The sequence below is a fragment of the Mesoplodon densirostris genome, chromosome 2, assembly GCF_025265405.1.
Source record: "Mesoplodon densirostris isolate mMesDen1 chromosome 2, mMesDen1 primary haplotype, whole genome shotgun sequence".
Classification (NCBI taxonomy): domain Eukaryota; kingdom Metazoa; phylum Chordata; class Mammalia; order Artiodactyla; family Ziphiidae; genus Mesoplodon; species Mesoplodon densirostris.
The window spans coordinates 21,720,850-21,748,672 of record NC_082662.1 but is presented as its reverse complement, the minus strand read 5'-3'; the positions used below and the strand labels follow the sequence as shown (position 1 = coordinate 21,748,672).

General features: G+C 45.0%; 1 long non-coding RNA gene across 1 annotated transcript; it reads right to left on the bottom strand.

Moving 5' to 3' along the window:
* Positions 1 to 77: 77 nt before the first annotated feature.
* Positions 78 to 9,711, bottom strand: LOC132478210 (uncharacterized). The gene is made up of 4 exons (XR_009530374.1): positions 9,606 to 9,711; positions 1,221 to 1,292; positions 749 to 930; positions 78 to 448 (listed from the first exon to the last, which is right to left on the bottom strand). It is a non-coding gene; the product is annotated as an uncharacterized LOC132478210 (long non-coding RNA).
* Between the last annotated feature and the right edge of the window lie 18,112 nt (positions 9,712 to 27,823).

The following is a 27,823-nucleotide window of genomic DNA, read 5'->3' as shown; positions in this document are numbered from 1 at the left end:
AGAATATTTCATAATGTGCAAAAATTATATGAAATTCAGATTTCAGTATCCATAAATAAAGTTTTATTGGAGCACAGCCACGCTCCGTTTACGTATGGTCTAGGGCTGCTTTCACACTACAACAGCAGAGTCGAGTAGTTGCAACAGAGACCATATGGCTGAGAAAGCCTAAAATGTTTACTAGCTGGCTCTTCAGAAAAAAAGTTGTTAACCCCTGCTCTAGGAACTTACTTTCTCTTTGGTTAAACAAGCAGGTAAACTAATTTCAGAGTGCTTCTGAGGACAAGAGCCAGCTGGCATCTGTAGTTTCTCACACCCTGCTTCTGCCTCAGCCACCTTCCCCTGGAAGGGAAGTGCTCCATCCAGCTGGGTTGTAATACAGCAGCAGAGGAACTGGGGTCATTGTGATCAGCCCCCTGCTTCTGGGCCAAGAGGATCAAGACTTTTCCTGGAAGAAAAAAGTCACTGTCAGTGATTTGCAAAGTCCAGCACCTGCTGGTTCCCCTTCCCCTAACCCAGATCCTCAATCTAGGAACAACTTGTTTATGACTTCAGAGGAACATCATCACCTTTGTCATCAAGGCCTGCCACCTGTGTTCCTGCCAGTTGTATGCAGTGCCTCCTTCTTTACAAAAAGTCTTCTCCCACACTACCTCATGGAGCCCTTATGGGGTAAGGCATGGCTTGGGGTTATTGTTCCCATTTCACAGATGCGGAAACAGAGACTTGGAGAAATAACCTGACTTACCCAGGGTCACATCGCTTGAAATAGCTTGCAAAGCCAGAATTAGAAAGTAGTGCAGTGTCAGCTTTGGAAGGGCCTTTTGGACTGTCTCATCCAGAGATAGGAAACTGATGGCCTGAGGCAGAGGTGAATCAGTTAAGGGTGGTGGCCAGTCCTCCATGTGCAAGAAATAAGGCATGCATTTTCTGTAGAGAAGTTTAAAACATTAATGAAACTGGGTGGGTCTGCTTTTTTTATCACTGTGCCCTGGCAATTCTAAACAATGTCTTTGGTGATAAAATCCTCCCTCCTGAAGAGATCTTTCTTGGTCTAAGTTCTAAATAATTGCCGCGATTATTATATATATATATATATATATATATATATATATATTTCAAATTAGTACATTTTATCACCTAACCTTTAATAAATAACATATTCTACATGGAAGTTAATTTGAAGAACTCCCAGTTACACAACTGGCGCCAACATATACCTTCAGTTTGAGAGCTCATAGCAGGTCAGCATCATTGGAGCTCACATCAGGAGCGTTCATGTCCCCATGTCCCTGCGTTTAAACAGCAGATTTGAAATCAATGGCGATAGCACAGTGATTGTAAGACTGTTACTGTAGTTCTCTCATTCTCTGGGCAAGTCATTCTCTGAACCTGCCAAGTTGCCTCTTTTAGAGGCATTTCTTCATGTGTGTGTATGTACCTTTTTGTTAAAAAAATACATTAATATAACCATAAACTATTAGTCCTTTACTTTTTTCCCATTTGTACTATAATTTTTATTTTATTTTAAAAATTTTATTGGTCTGAGTATATATATGAAGTTCAATAAAAGCAAGTTTTTACTGTCTCTGTTGCTTTTCTGCCATTATTATTATTTGTTTTATTTCATGATTATTATTGAAGATAATTCTTGTCATGTTGGGATTAAAAAGATGATCTCTTATATATATATAACTAACAAGAACCTACTGTATAGCAGTAGGGAACTCTACTCAATATTCTGTGATAACCTATATGAGAAAAGAATCTAAAAAAGAATTAATATATGTATATGTATAACTGAATCACTCTGCTGTATACCTGAAACTAACACATTGTAAATCAACTATACTCCAATAAAAATAAAAATTTAAAAACATGTTTTTTACATTACCAGAAAATCTAAGAAGAAATTCAAGAAAAATAAAATTTGATAACTTGAAAAAAAAAAACCACATTCTGGGTGTCAAACACACTAGGTTCACCATTGGCTTAAAGACAGAATAGGACATCATTATCTTCTCAATCATAACCATCATTATTTTTTTATTGAGCACCTACTTGGTGCCAGGCACTGTTCTAAGGTTGGACATGTATCATCCCAATTTTTTCCCCATTCAACAAATATTGATTAAGATCCTACCATGTGTGAGGCACCATTGTAGGTGCTGGTGATGTGGCAGTGAACAAAGTCTAATGCTTTCTCTCTCTTACCCGTGAACCACTGGGCCTGGAGGTAGGATGGGTGTTCTCCTTGTGTACCATCCTATTTTAAGAATAAAGCCAGGGGCTTCCCTGGTGGCACAGTGGTTGAGAGTCCGCCTGCCGATGCAGGGGACACGGGTTCGTGCCCCGGTCCGGGAAGATCCCACATGCCGCGGAGCGGCTGGGCCCGTGAGCCATGGCCACTGAGCCTGCGCGTCCGGAGCCTGTGCTCTGCAACGGGAGAGGCCACAGCAGTGAGAGGCCCATGTACCGCAAAAAAAAAAAAAAGAATAAAGCCAGGACCCCACAGACCCAGGATTAGGGTGAGGTGAGTTAAGGCCAAGTCACACAAGTGCAAGGTCATATCCTGTCTTCACTTAAAATGTTGCTATTTTGGTCATCATGGATTTTTTTTTTTTTTTTTTTTTTTTTTTTGTGGTATGTGGGCCTCTCACTGTTGTGGCCTCTCCTGTTGCGGAGCACAGGCTCTGGACACGCAGGCTCAGCGGCCATGGCTCACGGGCCCAGCCACTCCGCGGCATGTGGGATCCTCCCAGACCGGGGCACGAACTGGTGTCCCCTGCATTGGCAGGCGGACTCTCAACCACTGCGCCACCAGGGAAGCCCGATTTTTTTTTTTTTTTTTGCATTACTTTTAACTTTTGAAAATATATCTTGATTGTTGAGTTTTTTTGGCACCCCCTTAAATTTTGCACCCAAGATGATTCCTCATTAACCTCATTCTGTTAACCTCACCCTAGTCCTGTCCTTGCTTATGTGATCCTCACAACAATCACGTGAAGTAGATGCAATAATTACCCCCATTTTACAGATAAGAAAAGTGAGGCACAGAGAAGCTAAATGATTTGCTCAAGGACATACAGTTAATTAAGTGGTAAAGCTGGTGCATGAACTTCTCTTACTTTAGAATCCATGCTCTTAACCCTACTTTACATTTTGTTTAGTCCATACGGGCTGCTAAATATCTCAAATAACTTGCCATCACTTTAATTTAAAATTAAAAATACAGCACAGTGCATTCCGCAGCCCCTCTGGACTGGGGTCGGGTTGGGAGACCCCTTGGTCCTGGGACACGGGGCGCGGCCAGAAAGGCAGCAGCCCCCTCACCTGTCACACAGCACACGTTGGTGGGGGTACCTGGTGCTAAACCATTCATAGATGACCTGCTTCTGGGTCAGGGTTTCCTAGATAACAGAGCAGCTCCCTCGCTGGGATCTATTGAAAGTCAGCCCTGGACAGACGTTTTGTAAAAAGAAGGTATTAAAAAAAAAAAAAAAAGGAAGAAGAAAATTTAAGATACAGCTTTCCAGCCTCTTTAAAAGTCAGGCCAGGGACTTCCCTGGTGGCGCAGTGGTTAAGAATCCACCTGCCAATGCAGGGGACACAGGTTTGATCTCTGGTCCGGGAAGATCCCACATGTCGCACCCAAGCCCGAGCACCACAACTGCTGAGCTCGCATGCCACAACTACTGAAGCCCGCACGCCTAGAGCCCATGTTCCGCAACAAGAGAAGCCACCACAATGAGAAGCCCACGCACCGCAATGAAGAGTAGCCCCCGCTCACTGCAACTAGAGAAAGCCCGCGTGCAGCAAGGAAGACCCAACGCAGCCAAAAATAAATAAATAAATTTATTTTAAAAAATAAAAAAGGCCACCTGGGTTCACATTCCAGTTTTGTGGCCATCAGCAGAATGGAGTGGCAGCCTCTCTCAGATAAAGCAAGCTCATCAGGTCACCACAGTCTCCACCACCCACTATTATCTCACTGCCTCCCCCATTTCATTCACTTGCTACCTGTCTGCTCCTGGGGGCATTTAGATTTGGACTCCTAATCTGGTCATCTCACAGATGGAAGAATCCAAGCCCCGGAGAGGAAGAGGTTTACCCAATTCACACAGCATTTGGAGCCTGGGCTCCAAGCCAGGCCTCACACAGCCCTTCAGTGATAAGAGACACTTGTAACTTTACACTCGATGGGAGCTCAGAAAGGGAGTTCCCAGACAGATCAAGCTAACTCCTATTTGCTGAGCACCGCCCAATTTTTGCCTCCAAAGTGGGCATTTCCACATCAACATCTCAGGTGGCCCTCCCAACGACTCTGGCAGGTCAGCCTTGACAACCTCTATATTACATGTGAGAAACTGTTGCTTGGGAGGTTAAGTGACTCTCCCAGGATCTCACTGCAAGCTTGTGGTAGGTCTAACTTCAGTTCACTAGCTCTTGACGTAAGACCAGAGGAATCCACCTCCTGCTCTCTCCCCAAAACACCCTCTCTGACTCTTACTAGGATTCTCTTGGACTGAGGCTGGAGTCTCTGGGGCTAAATTTACTCTCTTCCAGAAGGATTCTAACACAGGGCAGCCCGAGAGTCAAGCCGGAGCTGTCAGAAGTACTGACTATAGGCCAAGCATATGCTAGAAGCTTTTCACAAAGCTTCTATATGCTTTGTGTTTATCTGCATCCTCTAAATTTTCCACAGTGACTGTATTTTACTTCCTATACAAGGAATTGCTTGATCTAGGCCTGGAAATGATTCTACTGAAAGTTTGGGGAAGTTGAGGATATTGGTCCCCAACTTGCAGTTAAGGAAACTGAGGCTCAGATGGATGGCCCAAGGTTACACAGGTAAGAAGTGATGGAATCAGGATTCTGTCCGAGTCCAAGACCTGTGCTCTTTCCGTTCCACTACTCTGCTTGCCTTTTTTTTTTTTAACACCTTGTTCCACAAAGGAATTCAGGCAATTTGTAAAAATACATTAAAGGAATCAAGCATTTATCCTATCTTTCTTGTACAAACTATTTCAGGAAAATCAAATAATGAATGAGGAAAAGTTCTTTTATTTTTTCATTTAAGTTTTATTTTTTAATTATTTTTGTAATTTAATTTTATTTTTTACAATATTTTTTATTGAAAAGTTGTTCTTTATGGAAGAATTCCAGCTAATGAATGCAAAAAGAATGACAGAGGGATTTCCCTGGTGGTCCAATGGTTATGACTCCGTGCTTCCACTGCAGGGAGCTCGGGTTCTATCCCTGGTCAGGGAACTAAGACCCCACATGCTGCTGGGCGTGGCCAAAAAAAAAAAAAAAAAAGAATGACAGAATTAGAAAGTCATGGGGAATTCCCTGGCAGTCCAGGACTTGGCGCTTTCACTGCCAGGGCCCGGTCCCCATTTTGCAACACCTAATGAAATAATGGATCATCAGCAGATGCTAAAACCAACAGATAGAAGGTTGATGGGGAGGGCTTCCCTGGTGGCGCAGTGGTTGGGAGTCCGCCTGCCGATGCGGGGGACACAGGCTCGTGCCCCGGTCCGGGAGGATCCCACGTGCCACGGAGCTGCTGGGCCCGTGAGCCATGGCCGCTGGGCCTGCGCGTCCGGAGCCTGTGCTCCGCAACGGGAGAGGCCGCGGCGGTGAGAGGCCCGCGTACCGCAAAAAAAAAAAAGGTTGATGGGGAATTCTATAATGAAAAGAGCAGGCCAAGAGCCCTGAAACCATGGATCAATCAATAAAAATATTTCAACTAAATATGTGCCACTAGATGAGACATGATAATAAGTAGACCGCACCATCGCCGATAAGGTATTCTTGCTAAAGACGTTAAACCTGAATCTAATCAAGCTCTAGATCTAACTTTCAGTTTACTGGAAATACAAGAGACAGAAGAACAAGTTAAACTACACCATCAGGAAGCAATCAGCCAAATCTTCTGGGATGTGGGAACCTTTACAGGGCAAATGCTCTGGTTTCCTTTACAAATAAATAGCATGAAAAAAGAAAGAAAAAAGTGAAACTGTTATAGATGAAAAGTTATTTATGACACATATCAACCAAATGAAATGTGTGAGCCTTATTTGAGTTCTTATTGGAACAAACCAACTATTAAAGAGATGTGAACATGAACTAGGTATTAAATGATTTTAGGGAATTTGTATTTTGTTAGGTATGATAGTGGCATTGTAGTTATATTTGAAAAAGCCCTATCTTTTAGAGATATATGCTGAAGAAATTCCAGTGAAATGATATGATATCTGGGATTTGCTTTATAATACTTCAGAGGGAGGGAAAAGTGGGGAGGTAAATGAAACAAGATTGGCAAAATGTTGATAATTATTGAGGATGGGTTACAGGTACATAACAGTTTATTACATTCTCTCTACTTTCATGTGTTTGAAATATTCCATAACAAAATGTTTTTTTAAGGCTTAAAATTAAGAAAATTAGGACAAAGAGAAAATACAGATCCAGAAATAGAATAGTTCTGAGCTTCTTAGCAGCCAAAACAAAGAGGGAAACAAGAGTCATGATGGCCAACTGTTGAGAAAGACAGTCTCATGCCTGCAGTTTTTTGACCCTTACTCAATCATGTAAGAATGGGCCCTGAGCCTGGAACACTTCCTAACCAAGAGATAAAGAGCCCACACAGCCTGGGCTGGATTTATCACCTTGTGTGGGAGTATCTTTCCTTGTTTCAGGTGTCATGAGTACTCTTTTGTCTCTGCTTAAAGCATGTCGGTCATATGGCATCTAGCCAACCCCATGGTTATTATCTGTCCTCCTCTTGGAGGGGATAGGGTCCTTCCACTATGGCACAAGAAGGGTGAGCATAGGTGAAGTGCCCTGTGTTGATCACCGGGAGAGATCCCCCGGCAATGAGGGACCAACACCCACTACTGAAGCTGATCCTACTGTCTCTTCTCTACGTGACTAAAGCGTTGTTCCATCTGGTGCTTGACTGCATTGTGTCTTCCTTGACTACTCAGATACCAAGAGGAAATGGGTAGAAGTGTTTAGAGTCTTCCCCTGGGAATTATAACTGGTGCAAGGGTACTCCACTTGACACAAAGAGATTTCTAAAGCCAACAAACCAGCACAGTTTCTTTTAATCAGGGAGATTCCGGTGCTGGCAAAATTCCTCCTCAATATGGCCTATCAATAGGCGGCCAGTCATCTGTCCTGATTTGGGGTATAATGAAGGACTTGCAAAGAGCTAGGGCCAACAGAAGGAGGGGAAAGAGGTGGAGAGAGGTGGACCTTGGAGGATGAGGGAAATGGAGAAGGACATGGGAAAGGCAGGGCATTCTAGGGGGAGGGTACTGAGTGAGCAAAGGCAGAGAGGCTATTTCATTTTCATAAAAGAAAAATTACAAAAAATGCACGCGAACCTGAAGAAAGCTGGTCTTTTATTTGCTCCCTCTTCGCCAAAAGAAATCGATCCAACTCCAAAAAGCACTGACAGGAAACAAAAGTCTTTACCGAAGGTCTCTGGAGGACACTGCAAAGGGATCACACGGCACAGCTCACGGCAAGACAGCCTTTCAGAATCCTCCTAAATCTCTCTTCCTCCAAGTTCCACACCATTACAACAGCTCCCCAAACCTCTTCCTTCTTTCTCTTTTTCCAAATTCTTGACCACCCAAACTCTGCCAGCTCCCTCACTCCCCTCCCTTCTCTCAGAAGCAGCTTTTCCTGATTGGGACTGGGAGGAAATTCCTCCAGGTCTCTCCACTCTTTTGCTTAGGTCTATTCCTCTCCCTCTGCCCTCCTTACAAAGGCTCCTAAGCCTGGGAAGGAGGAAAAGCAGTGCATATTTACATGTGAGTATTTTTGTCCTGATGCCTGGAAAAAAAAAAAAAAAAAGATTGGAAGGAAAGACACCCGAATGTTAACAGGAAGATGCCAGCAAAGCTTTGGAATCAGATAAAGTTGGGTCCAGGTCCTGGCTCTGCCACTTTCTAGCTGTGTGACCTTGGGCAAGCCTCACTGGAGACATTTCTCCAAACCTCAGATTGCTGTTCCGTGAATGACTTAGCATGGTATCTGGCATATAGCAAGCGTTCCATAAAGTGTAGCTTACAAAATAAAGGAGTTAGTTACCTGTAGATAGTAGGAATATGGTGAACTTTATTTTGTCTTTATCCATATTTTTTGCCTTTATCAGTATTTTAAAAATTTTACAATAAGTACATACTTGTAAAAATAAAACAACATAAAGATCATTATAAACACAGGCCTAAGATTAAATGTTTATCAGTAGAAGATCAAATGAATTATGGGGTACCCATATTCTGGAATATTATGAACTCCTTAAAAATGGGGTATCTCTATAAATAATGACACGAAAAAATGTCCACAGTATACAGCAAGTTGCAAAACAATATGTGGTGTGACCCCCTTTATATATACATATATATAGTATGCTACAAATAAGAAAAACCGCAGCTATCTCACCAGTGAAGATGAGTGTTTTTCATTTTTCAAATCCATATTTTTGTAAGGTTTTAATTAAAAAAAAATAAGACGCATGAATTACTTTTACATAAAAGAAAAACACTGAAAGGGGGGAAAAAACAGGCAGGTAGGGTTTCCCGTGTGTTTCCCAGGCCCACGGCAGAACACAGCACCAGACAAACGAAGGACCCCAAGATTCTGCGCACCTAAGTCCTATCGCTGAGCCGGGTGAGCTCCTGCCAGCCACTAGGCTGGGCAGGAAGGGTAAACAGGGCACCCCATCTTCAGCCCTCGAAAGCTCCCCCCTGCCCCCACGTCCTGTTTTGCAGACTGCAATAGAAGGGAGCCAGTTGAAATTGCTCCCTTTCTCCCCATGGGGACCCTTCTAATACCTCTGCTAAGGAGAGAAGGTTTGCTGGAGCAGAGAAGAGGGCAGGGGCAAGAGAAGGCCCTGGGGCCTGAAGATCTTTCTAGATGTATGTGGCCTGTGGCGCCCAAGACTTCCCCGCTCCCCCAATCTTGTTGAAACTGAAGATGGGGGGGCTCTGGAGGGACCGCAGGGCCTTGCCGGGTTCTCAGGGTGGGACCCACCCCGCAGCGTGTGGAGGCAGGAAGCTGCTGAGCCCCCAAACTCTTGGGGAACAAGCCTGAGCAGTTCCCGGAATGTGGGGGAAATGGGTGCCCTATCAGCCATCTCTATAAAAACCACTTGGGGGACCCTATCAGCCCTCTCTATAAAAACCATCGCCTACAGAAGATCAAGCCCCAAGATTGAGTCCCAGGATTTCCTGACTAGTTCCAAGAACCCAACCTAGAAAGTGGGCGTGGTTCCTGCCTCCTCTTCCCCTCCCCACTCAGACCCTTCTCGCTTTTGGGCCCCCAGTCCAGGCCCAACCCCACGGCCAGCCCATTCAGCTCCCAAGTCTAGTCTGCCCTGCACTCCCTCAAACCCACCCCCAGTGCCCGCCCCGCCCCCAGTTCTGCGCCTCCCCCCGCCCCATTTCCGCTTAGTTTGCACTCCCGGCACCCCGCGCGCGCCTCGGGTACCTCCTCGGCCCGCGGCAACTCATGCGCTGAGGCCCCGCCCCTCTGATGCCCCGCCCCAAAGCCCCGCCCTGGCACGTGCCCGCGCTTTGCTTGTTTACCTCTCAGGGTCTGTAAGGCGACCCTTCTACAGGTCAATCCCTGACTATGTTATCAGTCCTTGGGACCTGCATTCGAAGTGTTGGGAAGGGGGTTCGCGGCGTTCAGAGAAGTTCGGAGGAGATGCAGGCCCGGAAGCGGAAGCAGAGAATGGAGAGGGCCGGAGGTCGGGGCAGTGAGGACCACAAAGCTCGAGCGCACGCCCACCTCCTTCCCTCCGGGCCGGCGCACTTGGGAGTGGGACGATATGCTTGGTCTGGGTCCGGCGGGCTCGAGCCTGAATCTGAACAAGGGCTGGCCCGGTACCCGCCAGGTGTGCTGCGCGGGACTGGCGGCAGGGCGGGGTGGCCCCGGGAGCGATTGTCGGGGTTGGAGGGCGAGTCAAGTGAGCTGGGAGTGCCCGGCCTAGTATCGGGAATCGAGGGTCCAGCTTGAGGTATTGAGGTGAGGCGACATTAGGCCCAACGGCTGTCTCACCTGGATGCCGTGACCTGTCCTGGCAAGGCTGGGGAGCAGGAGGCCCAACCATTGGGGCTGTGCCTCATTAGCGCTTCCCAGGTGGGGCATGGAGCTCGACTCTACGCCGCCACCGTGTGGCCGCAGGGAGCAGCGCCTGCCTGGACCCGGAGACGACTCAGGGCTGGGGCGGGGGACCAGGTCCTGGAGACCTTGGGAGAGCAGCCCTAGGGGAGACTGTCTTTCGATACCCTGCTCCTCCCGAGCTGGGTTCCAGGAATGGGGTTGAAGTTGCCATGGCGGCGGCGGAGCAGTCGCCGAGCCTTCCTCCAGCCGCTGTGAATCCTCCTCAGGACAACGTGGGATTGTAGTGTGGACACCCATTATCCGCCAGCATCTTGTTGCTCACTGAATAAGGAGGTGTGGAGATGTGGATGAGAATGATCCCTCCCAAAGGCAGCAAGGCCTCCAACAACCAACCAGCTTTTCCTAAGCATCTACTATGTGAAGGGCGTACAAAGATGAATAATTAAAATAAGTAGGGAAAGCCCTCTCATATTTGTGGCTCCCCACTCTCATGAAAATAACAGGTAACTTCTAGGAAGGCTTACTGTATGCCAGACATTTACTGAGTACTTTTATATGCGTGATAACATTAAATTCTCACCACAGTCCTCTAAGGGAAGGCACTATTTTTCTTATCCAACAGATGAGGAAGTTTAGGTTCAGAGAAGTTAAGTAACTTGCCCAAAGTCACACAACTAGATCGAATTTCTAAGCCTTGGCCTGACTTTTTTTTTTTTTTTTTTTTTGGCCGAGCCGTGGGGCTTGCAGTATCTCAGTTCCCCAACCAGGGATTGAACCAGGCCCCTGCAGTGAAAGCCCAGAATCCTAACCACTAGGCCACCGGGGAACCCCCCTTGGCTTTTTTTTTTTTTTTAATAGACTTTATTTTTTAGAGCATTTTTAGGTTCACAGCAAAATAGAGCAAAGATGCAGTGTTTCCTTATGCCTCCTGTGCCAACACACAACTTCCTCTATCAACATCTAACACCAGAGTGGTGCATTTGTTACAATTAGTGAACCTACATTGATATATCATTATCACCCAAAGTTCAAAATTTATGTTTGTTAAGCCTTAGTTTATAACCACCATGTCAATCTCCTACCCTAATTATAAGGCCACTTTGCTGAGCAGGGATTCAACTGGGACTTTGAAGGGTATGTAGAAGTTTCCAAAGCAGGGGGTAAGAAGGACATTTCAGGCAGGAGAGTTGTATAGAGAAAGATGTAGAGGGATTTTCAGGGTACTTGGCGAGTTTTACCTGAGCAATAGTCCCCAAGCTTTAGTTAGTCAATTGAGTATCAACCTCATGAAGTTTGTCCTAAGCAATAATAGCCATGAAATCCTGGGTTTAGAATGCAAGTTTTATTTCTGAATCCCCATTGAAATAAATATGTTAATCTTTGAAAAATATTTGGTTATATGCCACTGAAATTATCCCTAGAGCCACCAGTGATAGTCATGCCCCATTCTGGAAAACACTACCATAGGGAATTACTGGAGGTACCCTGGGGAGTTAGGATGAGGCCACTGTTTGTTGAGCAAGGGTCATGTGTGTCCCAAGTAAGCTGCTTGCTGCTGTTCATAATTCTCTGAGCCCCAGACCTACCAGCATATTTGATCTTATCTTTCCTGGCTAACAACACTTTGGTGGCTCCTTATTCTCTTCTAGATAGAAGAGTAAATGCCTTAACATAACCTACAAGGTCCTTGGGGATCCTGGGGTAGGCCCACCATGGCCCCATCAGGCTGGTGAAGAGAGGGAGATAGGAGACAGGATCTCCTGGAGGAAGTGACATCTGAGCTGAAGTCTAACGGATTTATGGGAGAGAACTAGGTGATGGTGGTGGAGAGCTTTTTTAGGTAGAAGGAACAGCAAGTGCAAATTTCCCGAGGCAGGAAGGAACAATGTGCATGTGATCACCTGAACGAGGCACTAGAGGAAGAGTCGGGGAGAGGAGTTTGCAGGAGACAGACCCTGCCTGCAGTCCCTGGAGGCATCACAAGCATTGTGATCTTAATTCTGTGCCTTATGAGGAGCCATTTAGGGCCTCAAGAACGGTGACTTCAGTTACTTGAATAACAAATACTTTTTGAACACCTACTTCAGGTGGAGCCCTGGGGTTTTTAATAGAAGACTCTCATGGTCCCTGCCATCAGGAAACTTACATTCTTTTACAAACAAAAGTTATACATATGCATGGTTTAAAGAAATAACAAGTATTATAAGGTTTTCTATGAAAATAGAAGGCAGTCCACTACCTTTTCCCTCATTTCCACATTTGCAGAGACATCTATTTTCAACTTTTTTAGCTGACTGTATTTTAGATTTATCTCCATTATCTCTAAGTAATCTTGGTTTGTTTTTTGTTTTTTGAATTTTTGAATTTTATTTAATTTATTTTTTTATACAGCGGGTATGTATGTCAATCCCAATCTCCCAGTTCATCCCACCACCACTACCCCACCCCCCTGCCACTTCCCCCCCTTGGTGTCCATACATTTGTTCTCTACATCTGTGTCTCTATTTCTGCACTGCAAACCGGTTCATCTGTACCATTTTTCTAGGTTCCACATATATGCGTTAATATACGATATTTGTTTTTCTCTTTCTGACTTACTTCACTCTGTGTGACAGTATCTAGATCCATCCACGTCTCTACAAATGACCCAATTTCGTTCCATTTTATGGCTGAGTTAATATTCCATTGTATATATGTACCACATCTTCTTTATCCATTCGTCTGTCGATGGGCATTTAGGTTGCTTCCATGACCTGGCTATATTGTAAATAGTGCTGCAGTGAACATTGGGGTGCATGTGTCGTTTTGAATTATGGTTTTCTCTGGGTATGTGCCCAGTAGTGAGATTGCTGGGTCATATGGTAATTCTATTTTTAGTTTTTTAAGGAACCTCCATACTGTTCTCCATAGTGGCTGTATCAGTTTACATTGCCACCAACAGTGCAAGAGGGTTCCCTTTTCTCCACACCCTCTCCAGCATTTGTTGTTTGTAGATTTTCTGATGATGCCCATTCTAACTGGTGTGAGGTGATACCTCATTGTAGTTTTGATTTGCATTTCTCTAATAATTAGTGATGCTGAGCAGCTTTTCATGTGCCTCTTGGCCATCTGTATGTCTTCTTTGGAGAAATGTCTGTTTAGGTCTTCTGCCCATTTTTTGATTGGGTTTTTTTTTTAATATTGAGCTGCATGAGCTGCTTATATATTTTGGAGATCAATCCTTTGTCCATTGATTTGTTTGCAAATATTTTCTCCCATTCTGAGGGTTGTCTTTTCGTCTTGTTTGTAGTTTCCTTTGCTTTGCAAAAGCTTTTAAGTTTCATTAGGTCCCATTTGTTTATTTTTGTTTTTATTTCCATTACTCTAGGAGGTGGATCAAAAACGATCTTGCTGTGATTTATGTCAAAGTGTGTTCTTCCTGTTTTCCTCTAAGAGTTTTCTAGTATCCAGTCTTACATTTAGGTCTCTAATCCATTTTGAGTTTATTTTTGTATATGGTGTTAGGGAGTGTTCTAATTTCATTCTTTTACATGTAGCTGTCCAGTTTTCCCAGCACCACTTATTGAAGAGACTGTCTTTTCTCCATTGTATATCCTTGCCTCCTTTGTCATAGATTAGCTGACCATAGGTGCATGGGTTTATCTCTGGGCTGTCTATCCTGTTCCATTGATCTATATTTCTGGGTTTGTGCCAGTACCATATTGTCTTGATTACTGTAGCTTTGTAGTATAGTCTGAAGTCGGGGAGTCTGATTCCTCCAGCTCCGTTTTTTTCCCCTCAAGACTGCTTGGGCTATTCGGGGTCTTTTGTGTCTCCATACAAATTTTAAGATTTTTTGTTCTAGTTCTGTAAAAAATGGCACTGGTAATTTGATAGGGATTGCATTGAATCTGTAGATTGCTTTGGGTAGTGTGGTCATTTTCACAGTATTGATTCTTCCAATCCAAGAACATGGTATATCTCTCCCATCTGTTTGTGTCATCTTTGATTTCTTTCATCAGTGTCTTATAGTTTTCTGAGTACAGGTCTTTTACCTCCTTAGGTAGGTTTATTCCTAGGTATTTTATTCTTTTTGTTGCAATGGTGAATGGGATTGTTTCCTTAATTTCTCTTTCTGATCTTTCGTTGTTAGTGTATAGGAATGCAAGAGATTTCTGTGCATTAATTTTGTATCCTGCAACTCTACCAAATTCACTGATGAGCTCTAGTAGTTTTCTGGTGATATCTTTAGGATTCTCTATGTATAGTATCATGTCATCTGCAAACAGTGACAGTTTTACTTCTTCTTTTCCAATTTGTATTCCTTTCATTTTTTTTTCTTCTGTGATTGCCGTGGATAGGACTTCCAAAACTATGTTGAATAATAGTGTTGAGAGTGGACATCCTTGTCTTGTTCCTGATCTTAGAGGAAATGCTTTCAGTTTTTCACCATTGAGAATGATGTTTGCTGTGGGTTTGTCATATATGGCCTTTATTATGTTGAGGTAGTTTCCCTCTATGCCCACCTTCTGGAGAGTTTTTATCATAAATAGGTGTTGAATTTTGTCAAAAGCTTTTTCTACATCTCTTGAGATGATTATATGGTTTTTATTCTTCAGTGTGTAAATATGATGTATCACATTGATTGATTTGTGTATATTGAAGAATGCTTGCACCCCTGGGATAAATCCCACTTGATCATGGTGTATGATCCTTTTAATGTGTTGTTGGATTCTGTTTGCTAGTATTTTGTTGAGGATTTTTGCATCTATATTCATCAGTGATATTGGTCTGTAATTTTCTTTTTTTGTAGTATCTTTGTCTGGGTTTGGTATCAGGGTGATGGTGGCCTCATAGAATGAGTTTCGGAGTGTTCATTCCTCTACAGATTTTTGGAAGAGTTTGAGAAGGATGGGTGTTAGTTCTTCTCTAAATGTTTGATAGAATTCACCTGTGAAGCCATCTGGTCCTGGACTTTTGTTTGTTGGAAGATTTTTAATCACAATTTCAATTTCTTTACTTGTGATTGGTCTGTTCATATTTTCTATTTCTTCCTGGTTCAGTCTTGGAAGGTTATACCTTCCTAAGAATTTGTCCATTTCTTCCAGGTTGTCCATTTTATTGGCATAGAGTTGCTTGTAGTAGTCTTTTTTTAAAATTAATTAATTTATTTATTTTTTATTTTTGGTTGCATTGGGTCAGTTGCTGTGCATGGGCTTTCTCCAGCTGCAGCGAGCATGGGCTACTCTTCTTTGCGGTGTGTGGGCTTCTCATTGTGGTGGCCTCTCCCGTTGCGGAGCATGGGTTCCAGGCACACAGGCTTCAGTAGTTGTGGCTCACGGGCTGTAGAGCGCAGGCTCAGTAGTTGTGGCTCATGGGCTTAGTTGCTCCGTGGCATGTGGGATCCTCCCGGACCAGGGCTCGAACCCGTGTCCCCTGCATTGGCAGGTGGGTTCCTAACCACTGCGCCACCAGGGAAGCCTATGTAGTAGTCTCTTATGATGCTTTGTATTTCTGCAGTGTCTGTGGTAACTTCTCCTTTTTCATTTCTAATTTTATTGATTTGAGTCCTCTCCCTCTTTTTCTTGATGAGTCTGGCTAAAGGTTTATCAATTTTGTTTACCTTCTCAAAGAACCAGCTTTTAGTTTTATTGATCTTTGCTATTGTTTTCTTTGTTTCTATTTCATTTATTTCTTCTCTGATCTTTATGATTTCTTCCTTCTACTAACTTTGGGTTTTGTTTGTTCTTCTTTCTCTAGTTCCTTTAGGTGTAAGGTTAGATTGTTTATTTGAGATTTTTCTTGTTTCTTTCTTTTTTTTAAAAAATAAATTTATTTATTTATTTTTGGCTGTGTTGAGTCTTCATTGCTGTGTGCAGGCTTTCTCTAGTTGCGGTGAGCGGGGGCTACTCTTCATTGTGGTGCATGGCCTTCTCATTGTCGTGGCTTCTCTTGTTGCAGAGCACAGGCTCTAGGCGTGCAGGCTTCAGTCGTTTTGGCACGTGGGCTCAGCAGTTGTGGCTCGTGGGCTCCAGAGCTCAGGCTCAGTAGTTGTGGCACACGGGCTTACTTGCTCCGCGGCATGTGGGATCTTCCCAGGCCAGGGCTTGAACCCCTGCCCCTGCATTGGCAAGTGCATTCTTAACCACTGTGCTACCAGGGAAGCCCAAGATTTTTCTTCTTTCTTGAGGCAGGCTTGTATTGCTATAAACTTCCCTCTTAGAACTGCTTTTGCTACATCCCATAGGTTTTGGATCGTCGTGTTTTCATTGTAATTTGTCTCTAGGTATTTTTGGATTTCCTCTTTGATTTCTTCAGTGATCTCTTGGTTATTTAGTAACGTATTGTTTAGCCTCCATGTGTTTGTGTGTTTTGTTTTGTTTTGTTTTTTTGCGGTACGTGGGCCTCTCACTGTTGTGGCCTCTCCCATTGTGGAGCACAGGCTCCGGACGCGCTGGCCCAGTGGCCATGGCTCACGGGCCTAGCTGCTCCACGGCATGTGGGATCTTCCCAGACTGGGGCACGAACCCATGTCCCCTGCATCGGCAGGTGGACTCTCAACCACTGCGCCACCAGGGAAGCCCGTGTTTGTGTTTCTTACATTTTTTTCCCTGTAATTGATTTCTAATCTCATAGTGTTGTGGTCGGAAAAGATGCTTGATATGATTTCAGTTTTCTTAAATTTACCGAGGCTTGATTTGTGACTCACGATGTGATCTATCCTGGAGAATGTTCCATGTGCACTTGAGAAGAAAGTGTAATCTGCTATTTTTGGATGGAATGTCCTATAAATATCAATTAAATCTATCTGGTTTGTTGTATCATTTAAAGCTTGTGTTTCCTTATTACCTTTCTGTTTGGATGATCTGTCCATTGGTGTAAGTGAGGTGTTAAAGTCCCCCACTATTATTGTGTTACTGTCGATTTCCTCTTTTGTAGCTGTTAGCAGTTGCTTTATGTATTGAGGTGCTCCTATGTTGGGTGCATATATATTTATAATTGTTATATCTTCTTCTGGGATTGATCCCTTGATCATTATGTAGTGTCTTTCCTTGTCACTTGTAACATTCTTTATTTTAAAGTCTATTTTATCTGATATGAGTATTGCTACTCTAGCTTTCTTTTGATTTCCATTTGCGTGGAATATCTTTTTCCATGCCCTAACTTTCAGTCTGTATGTGCCCCTAGGTCTGAAGTGGGTCTCTTGTAGACAGCATATATATGGGTCTTGTTTTTGTATCCATTCAGCGAGCCTGTGTCTTTTGTTTGGAGCATTTAATCCATTTACATTTAAGGTAATTATCGATATGTATATACCTATTACCATTTTCTTAATTGTTATGGGTTTATTTTGTAGGTCCTTTTCTTCTCTTGTGTTTCCCACTTAGAGAAGTTCCTTTAGCATTTGTTGTAGAGCTGGGTTGGTGGTGCTGAATTCTCTTAGCTTTTGCTTGTCTGTAAAGCTTTTGATTTCTCCATCGAATCTGAATGAGATCCTTGCCGGGTAGAGTAATCTTGGTTGTAGTTTCTTCCCTTTCATCACTTTAAGTATATCATGCCACTCCCTTCTGGCTTGTAGAGTTTCTGCTGAGAAATCAGCTGTTAACCTTATGGGAGTTCCCTTGTATGTTATTTGTCATTTTTCCCTCATTGCTTTCAATAATTTTTCTTTGTCTTTAATTTTTGTTAGTTTGATTACTATGTGTCTTGGTGTGTTTCTCCTTGGGTTTATCCTGTGTGGGACTGTCTGCACTTTCTGGACTTGGGTGACTATTTCCTTTCCCCTGTTAGGGAAGTTTTCGACTATAATCTCTTCAAATATTTTCTCGGGTCCTTTCTCTCTCTCTTTGCCTTCTGGGACCCCTATAATGCAAATGTTGTTGCGTTTAATGTTGTCCCACAGGTCTCTTAGGCTGTCTTCATTTCTTTTCATTCTTTTTTCTTTATTCTGCTCCATGGCAGTGAATTCCACTATTCTGTCTTCCAGGTCACTTATCCGTTCTTCTGCCTCAGTTACTCTGCTATTGATTCCTTCAAGTGTATTTTTCATTTCAGTTATTGTATTGTTCATCTCTGTTTGTTTGTTCTTTAATTCTTCTAGGTGTTTGTTCTTTTTTATTTATTTATTTTATTTATTTATTTTTGGCTGCATTGGGTCTTCGTTCTGTGCATGGGCTTTCTCTAGTTGTGGCAAGTGGGGGTTACTCTTCATTGTGGCACACGGGCTTCAGTAGTTGTAGCATGTGGGCTCAATAGTTGTGGCTCACGTGCTCTAGAGCGCAGGCTCAGTAGTTGTGGCACATGGGCTTAGTTGCTCTGTGGAATGTGGGATCTTGCCAGATGAGGGCTCGAACCCGTGTCCCCTGCACTGGCAGGCGGATTCTTAACCACTGCGCCACCAGGGAAGCCCCTAGGTGTTTGTCCTTTAATTCTTCTAGGTCTTTGTTAAACATTTCTTGCATCTTCTTGATCTTTGCCTCCATTCTTTTTCTGAGGTCCTGGATCATCTTCACTATCCTTATTCTGAATTCTTTTTCTGGAAGGTTGCCTATCTCCACTTCATTTAGTTGTTTTTCTGAGGTTTTATCTTGTTCCTTCAACTGGTACAAAGTCCTCTGCCTTTTCATTTTGTCTTTCTGTGAATGTGGTTTTCCTTCCACAGGTTGCAGGATTGTAGTTCTTCTTGCTTCTGCTGTCTGCTCTCTGGTGAATGAGCCTATCTAAGAGGCTTGTGCAGGCTTCCTGATGGGAAGGACTGGTGGTGGGTAGAGCTGGGTGTTGCTCTGTTGTCAGAGCTCAGTAAAACTTTAATCCACTTGTTTGCTGATGGGTGGGCCTGGGTTCCCTCCCTGTTAGTTGTTTGGCCTGAGGCGACCCAGCACTGGAGCCTACCTGGCTCTTTGGTGGGGCTAATGGCAGACTCTGGGAGGGCTCACACCAAGGAGTACTTCCCAGATCTTCTGCTGCCAGTGTCCTTGTCCCCACGGTGAGCCACAGCCACCCCCCGCCTCTGCAGGAGACCCTCCAACACTAGCAGGTAGGTCTGGGTCAGTCTCCTATGGGGTCACTGCTTCTTCCCCCTGGTTCCTTATGCACACACTACTTTGTGTGTGCTCTCCAAGAGTGGAATCTCTGTTTCCGCTAGTCCTGTCTAAGTCCTGCAATCAAATCCCACTAGCCTTCAAAGTCTGATTCTCTAGGAATTCCTCCTCCCATTGCCGGACCCCCAGGTTGGGAAGCCTGACGTGGGGCTCAGAACCTTCACTCCAGTGGGTGGACTTCTGTGGTATAATTGTTCTCCAGTTTGTGAGTCACCCACCCAGCAGTTATGGGATTTGATTTTATTGTGATTGTGCCCCTCCTACCGTCTCATTGCGGCTTCTCCTTTGTCTTTGGATGTAGAATATCTTTTTTGGTGAGTTCCAGTGTCTTCCTGTCGATGATTGTTCAGCCGTTAGTTGTGATTCTGGTGCTGTCGCAAGAGGGAGTGAGCACACATCCTTCTACTCCACCATCTTGAACCAATCTCCTAGTAATCTTGTTTTGCCACTTCTAGACATTTCAGTTTTAAACACTATCTCTTGACTTTTCTACTATGGAAGATAAAGTTGTTTTTTTTTTTTTTTTTTTTTTTTGCGGTAAGCGGGCCTCTCACTGTTGTGGCCTCTCCCGTTGTGGAGCACAGCCTCCAGACGCGCAGGCCCAGTGGCCATGGCTCACGGGCCTAGCCGCTCCGCAGCATGTGGGATCTTCCCGGACCGGGACACGAACCCGAGTCCACTGCATCGGCAGGCAGACTCTCAACCACTGCGCCACCAGGGAAGCCCTGGAAGATAAAGTTTTAATTGTCTTTCCCCATCACCTGCCCCACCATACACAATAATCCCCACATCCTCAAGTTGCCAACATAACTTTGGTGCGTTCAGTAGTCTTTGTTTACATTATTATATGTAAGCTATGATTACTTTTCCTGTACAACTTTTTGTTTTCCCCAGAGTCAACAATTGTCCTGTTGTGTCACTTGCTTAGTTTCTGTGTATTCCACCCTCTACCAGTTATCTAAATCTCTTCTCAAGAAGTTCCTACATATCAGGTGTCTCAGATTGGTGTCTCTGGAAGCAGAGGTGGAGATAGACAGGTTTACTAGGGATCAACACCTGTGAAAGGAAGTGGGCGGAAGCAGGATTGGGCAGAGGCAGAGGAACTGCACTGAGGCCTGGAAAGCCTCCGCCCACCTGGCAGGGAGCCTTGGAGCAAGTATGGCCCATCATATGAGTGTCCTGAGCCCTGCTGAAACGGCCAGGCCTTTATATCCTGCCTGGCTCAATGGCTCAGTCCTGCCTATGGGCTGCTCCAGGAAGGATCTGATCTTCGGCGAGGTAGCTCTCTGCATTGGAGAGCGAACCTGAAGGAGCTGACAGCTGGAGGTGGTCTGCGGCTCGAACTCCCTGCAGCTGGGCCACAAGCCCTTCCTTGAAGGGGACTCTGGGAGGCAGACTCCATGACTACCGCATCATGTGTTCTGTCAATTCCATCTTTTTTTTTTTTTTTTAGTGTGGACCATTTTAAAAGTTTTTATTGAATTTACAATATTGCTTCTGTTTTATGTTTTGGTTTTTTGGCCGCGAGGCATGTGGGATCTTAGCTCCCTCTGCACTGGAAGGCAAAGTCCCAACCACTGGACCACCAGGGAAGTCCCTGTCAATTCCATCTTCTTGAAGAAACTTTTCTTCTGCTCCAGTCTGGAGCGTTTGCCCTTTATATCTGGTGAACAGCTATTATTCTGGGCAGGGAAAGATCCAGACTTTGTAGGGTTTAAAGTTTATACAATCTGGGGGCCCTTTAAAAAAAGGAATACAAAGTTAGCTGTAATTTATTTGGATTGATAAATCAATAAATTCCTGGAGCTTGAGATCCCTTAGAGACTCAGGACCTTTTCTTCTGAGCTCGCATTGAGCAATCTAGCAACAGTGCTCTCTGATTGGTTTCTCCCACCTGCCTAGAGAACCCTCTACAACTCCCAGCACTCCCAGTGGTCCGCGGAATGTGCAGGAAGCAGAAGCTTAGGCTTCTAGGTGAGCCCGCATCCGATCCTGGGGTCTTCATGAGCATCTGTCACCTCGCTCCTGTGTTGGATTTCCCTGGGACTGCTGCTTTCTTTACTCTTTCCTTTTGGTGGAGCATCTACTCTAACATTTTCTTGGGAAAGAGGGTGTGTGAGGTGACATTTTTGAGACCTTGCAAGTCTGCAAATACCTTCATTCTACCTTCCCCTTAATAATGTGGTTTGGTACAGGATATATGAAGACTCTTAGAACGGTGCCTGGCACGTAAGTAGTTCTATAGGTGTTTTGCTATCATTATTATAAAAAACTCCCATTGGAGAGACTTCCCTGGTGGTCCAGTGGGTAAGACTCCGCGCTCCCAATGCAGGTGGCCTGGGTTTGATCCCTGGTCAGGGAACTAGATCCTGCACGCATGTCACAACAAAGGATCCCACGTGCCACAACTAAGAGCTGGCGCAGCCTAAATTTAAAAAAAGACAAAAAAACAACTATCTTTGGAGATTATTTTCTTTTAGTGTTACTGTTGAGAAGTCCAAAGCATCCTGATTCCTGGTGCTTTGTGTGTAGTCCCTTTTCTACTTTGGAAGCTACAGGGTCTTCTCTTTGTGTCCCCCTCCACACCTCCCTGACCACCATGGTTCTGACGTCTCACGATGGTACCTCTGGGACAGGTCTGTTGCTACCCATGGCACTGAGCACTTGGAGGTGCCTTTCAACATGGAACCATATGTCCTTCAGTTCTGGGAATTTTCTTCCATTTTTAATTGATGACTCCTCTCTGTTCTGCTCTCTCTTTCTGTAATATCTATTATTCAGATGTTGAGTGTCCCGGACCAGTACTCTAATTTTCTTTTTTTTTTTTCTCTCTGCTTTTCTATCTCTTTTTCTCTTTGTTTTACTTTCTGGAAGATTTCCTCAAATTTATCTTCCAACCCTTCCATTGAATTTTTAATTGCAAGGGCTTTTTGTTGTTGATGTTTTTTTTTTTCTTCTTTCTTTTTTTATTTTTTTAGCTGTGCTGGGTGTTAGTTGCGGCACGCGTGATCTTGCTTGCGGCGTGTGGGATTTTTAGCTGTGGCATGCAGGCTCTTAGTTGTGGCATGCGGGATCCAGTTCCTTGACCAGGGATTGAACCCAGGCCCCCTGCATTTGGAGCGTGGAGTCTTAACCTCTGGACCACCAGGGAAGTCCCTTGTTAGTTTCTTTTTAAAGTAACATCCTGTTCTTGCATCCTGGATGCACTATGTTTTCTTATCTCTCTGAAGATGTGACCTTATGTCCTTCCTCTCAGCCTGGTCAGATTAGCTTTGAGAGAAATTTTTCTGATCCTCTTGCCCAGAGAGCAAAGCCATGGGTGCCAGCTTTCTGGGAGGAAACAGGTCGGGGGTTGTCTCGGCCATCAGAGTGTATATGGTCACTTCATCGCCTGATTTGGGAAAGATAACTCCCACCTCCACTGTGCCTGCAGTTTCCCATCCCAGTGATTCTGTTTAATTCTCTTTAGAGAATAAACCTCCAGTTTCCTGCCAGGATGGGGGAAGGGACGTAGGGACCTAACAATTCTGATCCCGGAACATCTTCCAACCTCTTCTCCTTATTTATTACTCCCACCCCCATTTAAACAGGAACCTGAGCCTTTTGGGGGAATCTGTGATCTAAATTGGGTTGGCTCTCCTTCCGCACGTCCAGGTTAGGCAGTAGTTTCCCTGGGTTTGCTGTGTAGTTACCACCCAACCATCTGTTTTCCAGCTTCCCTCATTCTCCTCGTCTCAATGGGTTTGTGCTTTTTAAATTATTTTTATTTATTTACTTTTGGCTGCGTTGGGTCTTCGTTGCTGCCCGCAGGCTTCCTCTAATTGCGGCGAGGGGGGGGGCTCCTCTTCGTTGTGGTGCACAGGCTTCTCATTGTGGTGGCTTCTCTTGTTGAACAGCACAAGCTCTAGGCGCGTGGGCTTCAGTAGTTGTGGCACATGGGCTCAGTAGTTGTGGCTCGCGGGCTCTAGAGTGCCAGCTCAGTAGTTGTGGCGCACGGGCTTAGTTGCTTCGCGACGTGTGGGGTCTTCCCGGACCAGGGCTCGAACACATGTCCCCTGCATTGGGAGGCGGATTCTTAACCACTGTGCCACCAGGGAAGCCCTCTTTCTGTAGTTTCAGTGGAGTTTGGGGAGGGACTGAAATTAGACGCATATGTTCAATTTGCCATAGTTTTCAGAGCTTCCATTTTTACCTAAACCAGTAAACAGGTTAATAATTACAGACTGTGAGAGCTACAGAGGAAACAAACATGAGGCCAAGACAAGAACAATGGCAAGACGACTCAGACTAAGAAATGCAGAGGTGTAGCTTTAAAATATGCACCTTGGGCTTCCCTGGTGGCGCAGTGGTTGAGAGTCCGCCTGCCGATGCAGGGGACACGGGTTCGTGCCCCGGTCCGGGAAGATCCCACATATCGCGAAGTGGCTAGGCGCGTGAGCCATGGCCGCTGAGCCTGCGCTCCGCAACGGGAGAGGCCACAACAGTGAGAGGCCCGCTTACCGAAAAAAATAAAATGAAATAAAATAAAATATGCACCTTGCCTCAGTGTAGAGGGACTTCCCTGGCAGTCCAGTGGGTAAGACTCCGTGCTCCCACTGCAGGGGGCCCAGGTTCAAACACTGGTCAGGGAACTATATCCCGCGTGCATGCCGCAACTAAGACCCATCGCAGCCAAAATAAATAAATAAATAAATAAATAAATATTAAAAAGAAAACTAAGACATATCTTGCGTCTACTTTAAAAAAAATAATAAGGGCCTCCCTGGTGGCGCAAGTGGTTAAGAGTCCGCCTGCCGATGCAGGGGATACGGGTTCGTGCCCCGGTCTGGGAGGATCCCATATGCCGCGGAGCGGCTGGGCCCGTGAGCCATGGCCGCTGGGCCTGCGCATCCGGAGCCTGTGCTCCGCAACGGGAGAGGCCACAACAGTGAGAGGCCCACATACCGCAAAAAGAAAGGAAAAAAAAAATAATAATAATAATAAAATATGCACCTTGCTTCAGTGTAGAGAAGACACGTGAGGGACATTCGTGGAGTCAGAGACAGTGAGGAAGCCACTGGAGATCAAGGTGAATGCTGGCTGGATTGGAAAGGTGATGGCTGTAGAGCTGGAAGGAACCATGTAGAACGTAGACAGACTGTAACCTGAAAAGGGCAGGCACCATGTCCATTTTGTTGCCTGCTCTATATAAACCCAGATATGCGTATTGTGTATATATGCCCAGCTGTCTGGTTACCAGAGACATTTGATAAGTGTTTGTGAGTGGACATGGGTGGGTGAAGAGGGGAGAGGAAATGAGAATGACTTTTCTCCCTCTAGTGTAGACCTCAGAGGCCAACTAAGGGCCGTGGAGTGTGCGGCCAAAGGGAGCCACAGAAGGTCTGGGAGTAAGGGAATGACCAGCAGGTGAGAGCAGGTCTTCACCTGCACACAGGACCTGTATCACATGACCCCTCACCCTCCAGCCTGTCTTCCATCCGTCACTCTCCACTCTGGCCCCTCCAGCAGTTTCTTCTGCCTGACATGTCTTCTCCCCAGCCTCAGCCCCTCACCTGGCCCCTCCACACTCCCATACTGGCCTCAGGAGGCCACAGTCTGATTCTTTTTTTTTTTGTATTAATCATGCTTTTTTATTCTATTTTAAAAATAATTTTTATTGGAGTATAGTTAACTTACAATGTTGTGTTAGTTTGAGGTGTACAGCAAAGTGAGTCAGTTATCCATATACATATCTCCTCTTTTTTAGATTCTTTTCCCATATAGGTCATTACAGAGTACTGAGTAGAGTTCCCTGTGCCATACAGTAGGTCCTTATTAGTTATCTATTTTATATATAGTAGTGTGTATATGTCCATCACAATCTTTCAGTTTATCCCTCCCCCACCCACAGTCTGAGTCTTAAACCATATTCTTTTTCTGCAGGCCTCTTACAACAGTTTGCAATTGTGTGGCCATTGAGGGGCTTCTGGATTTAACGTCAGATACCCCCATAGAATATGAGCGTTGTGAGGGATGGAACCTGGCTGTTTTATTTGCCATTGTATCCCTAGCACCTGGGACCAAGCCTAGCCTGCAGAAGGGGGCTTGATAAAATTTTTTTAATGATTTATTTTTATTGAGATATAATCAACATATAACCTTGTATTAGTTTTGATTCAATATTTACATATATTGGCAAATCATTACCACAATACGTTTAGTTAACATCCATCAGCACACAGTTACAATGATTTTTTTTTCCCTGCGATGGACTTTTACCATCTACCCTCTTGGCAACTTTCAAATATATAATACAGTATTGTTACCTATAGTCATTTACTGTACCAATAATTGTTGAAGGAACCAAATGAAAGTAGGTGTCATCTCGCCGAGATGGTGGGATGGAGAAGAGTTTGAAGGGGAGACCACGGAGGAGGTATGGCAGTGACTTGGGAAGGAGAGGGCACAGCCAGAACACAGGCAAGGGGCAGAAGTCCTGAGAGAGGACGTGACAGGTCTCAGTACCTGCTGGGCTCCAGTTGAGTGAAACCAGCCCTGAGCCTTTGTTTGATGTTGGGCCTAGGCCTGCCCCTTGGGCTCTGCAGACTCAGGTGCATGTGAATGTCTGTAATTCCAGGATTGGTGAGATAAGCTATGAACTATGCTGGTGAGGGCATCAGGGAAGGCTTCCTGGAGGAGGATGCCCTGGAGATGGACTTTGAAAGCTGAGGGAGACATGGCCAGGAGGAGGGGAGTGATTCATAGGTCTCTAAGGTTCTGAGCCTGGCTGAATGGCTGACGAGTGGGGCCACAGCCAGAGGCAGGGGACTTGGGCTTTAGATACACTGATCAGTGACCAGGATCTTGCAGGATGGCTAGGGAACTGTGAGGGGGCCCAGGGTGAGGGGCGGAGTACGGCATGCGTCTCAGGCTCACTCCTGCCTCTGCAGAGCCCTCAGCCCTGCCATCCCACCACTGCACACCCTAGCCTGGATTCCAGGCCACTGAGACCAGGCTGTCCTGGCCCCATGCCTCATCTCACTCCCTGCCTTCATGCAGCCTCTCCCCAGCCGAGCCTGCCCTCCTTTTCCACTCAGGAACCTCTTTTCCTCCCTTCAGCTCCCCCAGGAAGTCCTCTAGGATTTTTTGTGCTGCGTACTTGGCTCCGGACGCGCAGGCTCAGCGGCCATGGCTCACGGGCCCAGCCGCTCCGCGGCATGTGGGATCTTCCCAGACCGGGGCACAAATCCGTGTCCCCTGCATCGGCAGGCGGACTCTCAACCACTGCGCCACCAGGGAAGCCCCCTGTGCTGGGTACTTTGACAGACCTCTCCTTTATCACTTTATGTTTTGTCGTGTACCCCATATTTTAAAGACGGGAAACTGAGGCTCACAGAGGTAAAGTGCCCACAGTCAGGATCAGGGAATTAAATCTGGGTCTGCCGACTCAAGCCCACTCTCCTCACTGCACCCCAAAGGCCGAGCAGGCAGGCAGAGAGCCTGGGGGATCAAGGCTGCTTCTTTTAGCCGAAGCTCTCTTCTGGGTGCCCTGGGGTTGGTCATATTGTACTAACAGGAGAGATGCAATAGAGCACAGTGGTTAGAAGCACAGATCTAAGAGTGCTTGGGTTCAAGTCAGCTCTGCTGCCTCCTCCTATACCTCAATTTTCACTTCTGCAAAATGGGATGATAATAGTGCTTACCTTATAGGGTTATTGTGCGATTAAATAATGCACATAGAAAACACTGTTACTGTTATTATATATATATCTCACATCTTTATCCATTCATCTGTCGATGGACATTTAGGTTGTTGCCATGGTTTCCATGGTTGAAACCAGCCATGGTTTCTTGGCTGTTGTGAATACTGCTGCTATGAGCGTAGGGGTGCATGTATCTTTTTGAATTATAGTTTTGTCTGGATATATGTCCAGGAGTGGGATTGCTGGATCAATCCAGCAACTCTGGCAACTCTATTTTCATTTTTTTGAGGAACCTCCATACTGTTTTCCAAAGTGGCAGCGCCAACTTCCATTCCCACCAACAGTGTACGAGGGTTCCCTTTTCTTCACACCCTCTCCAGGATTTGTTATTTGTAGATTTTTAATGATGGCCATTCTGACCAGTGGGAGGTCATACCTCACTGTAGTTTTGATTTGCATTTCTCTGCTAATTAGTGATGTTGAGCATTTTTCTGAACATGTCCCTCATTGTCTCATCTCTGGCCTTGCTTATGATCTCAGACCTGAAGCTTGTCTCTTTTCAACATCTTATATTTGCCCTCACCCACTGTTTACTTGTTCGCATAACATTTATTGTTTCGGTCCTGTATACAGGACAGTAGAGGCCTGGTTGGATACATTATAATACATTAATACTGTATAATACTGGATATCCATGGCTGCACAGCAGTTTCAAAATTAACCTCAATGGACTCAGAATGCTTGAATTCAAATCCCAGCTCAACCATTCATTAGCTTTGTGACTTTGGGGAAATTATTAACTTTTCTGTGCCTCAGCTTCCTCATCTATAAAATGGGCTAACTATAGTATCTGCCTGGTATAGTTATTGTAAATAATTTGCAATCTAGAATGGAAGCTCTGTAAGGGCAGGATTT